Genomic DNA, 5631 nt, shown 5'->3' on the forward strand with positions numbered 1-5631 from the left:
CGTGTGAACTAAGACGCCGACAGGGCGATGTAATATCTATCAAAATATGAGCACTGGAGTCACGTGACATCTAGACTTTTTTCTGCTTTATTGTTCCCACTTTTTTTTCAAACCATAGCTGAAGTCGACAGAACTCGAGAGGTAAAAGATTGAGTGCTCAAGCATATCTCCAAACAAAGGAGACGGCCGGAGATATAACACACTTGTTTGACTGACGAGTTATTGGTGACCCGATAGCGCTAGGTCGACATAGGTGACGAGAGTAGTAAGCACCGGTATTGTATTTTGACCGGCTGATTGTTATGTCATTATCTTGAAGACTATACTGTTTGTATTCTTCTGAACGAATGTCAACGAAAGCAGTGTGAAGGAGTGACGTTGCCAAAGTTCGCGTTGTGAGTGCTCTGGAGCACGATCGAGTCCCCGGATGTCATCCATACAGGGTGATTGCCAATTTTGACGCCGACTCCGATTACCAGCAGCGGGGGCTTTCGTCAACTTTTCGCCCACTCAGATGTCTGCGAAGCAACCAAGCAAGAAAGAAGAAAAAAAAAAGTGCTTCGCATGAACGTCTTACATCTAAAAACAGAAACGCAAGGACAGTAACAAGAGTAACCCTCGTCTAGTGGGACAGGGAATTCCTTTTTTTTTTTTTCAAAATGAAATCTTAATAACATATGTCTATTGTAAAAATTCAATGAAAACAAAACGTGCAATGTATTACAAAAAATGCATATATTATGGAACTAACAATATTGTTCAAGATGATTGCGTTCATGGAAAAGAAGGACCCACGTAAAAGACAAGACTTTGGATGGGGTGTGTGAGAGAGAGAGAGAGAGAGAGAGAGAGAGAGAGGGGGGGGGGGGGGGGAGTACACTATATACCAGGACCAAGAAAGTCGACGGATTTTGAAATGACATGGTTTTGCGAACGGCGAAGGGCGCGGCTGATTGTTCAAATCGAGAGGTATAGCACGTAACAACATACATGACAGTATAGGCATGATGAAATGCAAGGCTAAAGAGACGAAACGGTTCTCGCAGACGAAATCTTATTGTTGTGGGACGATCCTGTCCTAGTTTGCAGTGCACATACCAATGTGACAAAGAATATAAGAAATATGATAGACGCGAAATATTTTCATTTTCATGTTTTCACGTTGTCACATAGCACAAAAACAGTAACACCATCGAGGGGTGGTCATGGTGACAATTATAATATTGAGTATACACAATTGCTGTTGCGACGTTTTAGTCACGCATGCATGAAAAAAAAAAAAGAAAGTAAAATGCCAGATCGATGACGATCGAAGATTGTGGTGACTTCTTTAAAGCTTAGGCCAAGTGAAAATTATATTTACCCCTAATTGTGCTCAACTGGCAAGATTTCATTTTAATGTTTGTATGTGTGTCTGTGCGTGTGCTATTTTTTATGTTGGAAATCTTAGTTGACGAGAAAGTTTGGACGACCTGAACGGGATTTTTCTTTAAGGGGAAGTGGAAGATAGCACACACTCCGCCTTTATCGCCACAGCTTCCTGTTGTAGCAACATGTCACGAGACAGCGTGACTTTTCAGCGACAAAACCCCCTTTCCTGGTTCTCTTGTCTAAAGACGGGATAAACAAAAAGACCAGGAAGCAGAACACGCTGTCAGTTAAGTGTTCTCATCTCAGGTTCTCACCCTTGTCTATGATGTAGAGAGGATTCCCGATCAGGAAAATGTCGGAGAAAAGAAACGTGACAGATCAATCTGTCTCCACGGAAATACATGGGATTGATTTGAACCGTTGCCTCTAAGAGTATAAACATAATACAGGATTTCAACACGCTTCCTCGGTTTAAGCCACGAGTTAGATTTCGATGAATGTAAAAGGATGCGTGATAGCTGACTGCTGATAAAATTAATGTTCTTGGTGTCTGTCACGAACAGAAATCACCTTCGAGGTTATAGAGAGAATAACAACTGGGTGCTAGCATGGGTTAAAGGACCCTTTCATCAGTTGGTGCAGGGGCGGATCCAGGAATTCATTAAAAAAAACAAAACAAAAACAAAACAAAAAGGGGGGGGGGGAGCGGACGCGCCCCCTCCATTTTTTTCTTTTGTTTTAACAAAAAAATAAAGGGAGGGGCGCGCCCGGTGCGCCCCCACCTGGATCTGCCACTGCGGTGTCCCGCAGCAGCCTGTATAGACGAACCTCGACAACACCAAGAATTACCCCGCACTGTGTCGTCTGGCAAATCAACAATTCATATTGTGTTTGTATTGAGAGCTTATACTTTGCAACATACCGAGACTCTCAAAATACAGTTTAAAAAAGTAACAGAGACAGACAGAGATAGATAGATAGAGATAGAGAGAGAGAGGGGGGGGGGGGAGGGAGGGGAGAAATTATCGTGAAAGTAAGTTTGAACCCTTTAATCGGCGCCCTACAATGGGCACACTATGCTCACATTTTTTCGATCTCGAAAAATGTAAGGCGCGATATGATTGAATTACAAATCACGCACCCACACCTTTTGTATCAATAGGTCACCCACGACTATTGGCACAATGACACAGCGGTGTAGATTTCTTCGTCTTTTCCCTTGTCTGACGGATCACGACCCAGAATAGAAATATCAATAAAGCTGTCCTCATGATATTCAACGATCTATGCTGAAATGAAGTTAGATGACTCATAATCTCTTTGTGTGTGTGTGTGTGTGCGTGTGTGTGTGTGTGTGTGTGTGTGTGTGTGTGTGTGTGTGTGTGTGTGTGTGTGTGTGAATGTATATGCATATATATGCATTTAGGGGTTTATGTGTGTGCTAATGGATTATACTGATAAATTCGGAATATTAATTACGCATACGGATACATTATAACTATTGTAGAGTATTACACTCCACAACATTAGAGGAGCCGTGCACTACATGCGTTGAAGTTGATATGGGATGCTTAACTAAAACAGAAAACAATAACAATTCAACAACAACAACAACAACAACAACAACAACAACAACAACAACAACAACAACAACAACAACAACAACAACAACAGCAACAGCAGCAGCAACCCCAAACAAAACTGCGGTTTTTAACTTAGTCAGATACAACTAATGTAATTGGTTGGTAACCGTGAATATCATAATGATGTATGTTTATCTGGGGCCTATAGCTTCTCTTTCTCTCAACCTGATCCGTTCGGCTTCGGAGTCCCCCTTTTCCGCGTACAATACATACAGCATGCGTGACAACATTGAGCAAATGATCACTATAGACAGCGATAAGCCCGTTGAGATACTATCAAATGATTCAGTTTGTCAACAGTAGGGCGAACCTTGTGACACTACAGCATCTCATCGTGAGTAACAATGGACCTTTGACCATGTCAAATCATACAGGCGTTTTGGCCATAGTGTGTTTTAACCTAATCTCTATACAGTTATAAATGATAGATGATATTACATTTATTCTTTGTTTTCTCAAATTCGTAAATAGTTTGTGCTTCAATCATTTCTGATTTCGTGCAGAATTCATGAATTTAAGCAGTCCTTTTTCATTTAAAGGATACCCATCTGAAATCGGAATTTCCCCTTAAGAGAGCTAACTGATAATGCCCGCAGGCTGCAATACTCCACTCAGAAATCTTAAAGAGATTATGAAGCTTTTGATACTTCTGCAACTGAAACAAACAATGATGTTTATCTCCAAAAGTGGAGATCAAGTGAATTATAAGATTTAATCTTCCGGATGAAACCCTATGAAATCAACAATGTACTGTATACTGAATATCATTTCAGAAAGGATACAGCACAAAGAAACAAAAATGTGGTTTGGGAGTCTTGATGTATTTTGCGAGCGTATGCAGGCTGATCGGCTTTGGTTTATCAGTTACTGTCAATTATTGTCTTCAATGGTAAACAAAATGTAGTCTACTACAGAGGTCATGATAATACAATACCACGTATTGGCATCAGGAAAGAGACATTCTATGTATACTCCTCGAACACTCTACCGGTCAACATGCCGGTGTTGAGAGCTATAGGCACTATCTTGACTCTTCTTCTGTATAGTAATGAAACTGCCTAATACCTCAGTAAGTGTGGCAATAAACCTTTCATATAGTTGACACATTCAAGTAAAGTTGCCAATAATTGAAGAACCACGTGTAAGGATTATAATGATAATAGTCACGGTAGTAATGATGATGACAAAACTAATAAAACCTAATAATCAATAATGGAAATGATGGTGATAATGGCAACAATCATACTATCATCGCAAATATTTAGTACCACCATCATCACTGTCAAAATGGTGAGTTAAAAATCACCTATCAAAAGCACGTAATTTTTCTATTAAGCTACTTAAGCGAGCTACGGATAGATAGATAGATAGATGGATGGATGGATGGATAGATAGATAGATACGTAGATATTATAGATAGATTATATAGATAGATGAATGGATAGATAGATAGATAGACAGAGAGATATAGATGGATAGATAGAAAGATAGATAGATATAGATAGATAGATAGATAGATAGATAGATAGATAGATAGATAGATATACAGAGAAAGAGAGAGGGAGAAAGAGAAGGAGGGAGAGTAAGGAGGGAGAGAGAAGAATCAGCATACATTCGTGAAAGGTAAAGTAACACTACAGAACTATTGAAAATACATGAATGCACAGAGACGTCTTGATGCCTGTACTATAAACGCTGTACGTGTGCAAAATTAGTATTAAATCAGTTGACCCTATACAGCAAAACGTTTTCTTGCGAATCTTTAATCAACATTGTCACTATGTGATTTTAGAGGAAATATGTGGACGCTCGAACAGGTCTACCTATATGTACTGTAGTTCTAGTCATGTCATCTGAATCGTCTTGGCGGCCACCTTTTAACTATCCTACAGTTACCAACTATCATGGAGCCGAACCAAGAGCCAAACGGTTTCATCAAGTTTGACCCAGATGTGACTTCGCTGTCATTTTTATGAGCTGCCTATGACCTGAGATTTCATAATCTGTTGTTTTCGCGTACAGATATGTTCGCGAATGAGGAGGTCACAGACGTTTTCGCGAGATGTTGTTTTCGCGATATGACACCGAGGCTATCATGAGTACATTATTTTCATGGCGTATGGCGACATTTCTGTGTGTTGTTAACATGATATCGCGGTCCAACAGTGATTCGCGAAAATTAAACTCTCGCAAAAAATAACAGCTTGCACACAGTAGTTGGCTGCTGAAAGCAATTTTCGCTTTAAATAATTGTCCCAGTCTATTTTGTCACTGGAGAGACTAACCCATTTGTCTCTGACATGAAGGGTAAAGGTACCTACTCAATCACTTTTATGTCAATAGAATATTTCTACACAAGGAACCATGAAGAAGAGAAGGTGGGAAATCGATGACCAACAACACAAAGGACTTGTTAGCTGATTAAAAAAAAAAAAAAAATCTCATCGTTGTGAGGAGAAACGAACAGAAGGACCAAAGTTACTTTGAAGGAACAAAAACCATGTACACTTTCCTTGCCGCGGGGACCAGAATGAAGTGGTATATTGTGTCAGTTATTTGTTGTAACTCTTGAGTGTATAATATTCTGTTTGAATATCGTATTTTCTCACGCTCCGTT

The sequence above is a fragment of the Diadema setosum genome, chromosome 21, assembly GCF_964275005.1.
Source record: "Diadema setosum chromosome 21, eeDiaSeto1, whole genome shotgun sequence".
In the NCBI taxonomy this organism is placed as follows: Eukaryota; Metazoa; Echinodermata; class Echinoidea; order Diadematoida; family Diadematidae; genus Diadema; species Diadema setosum.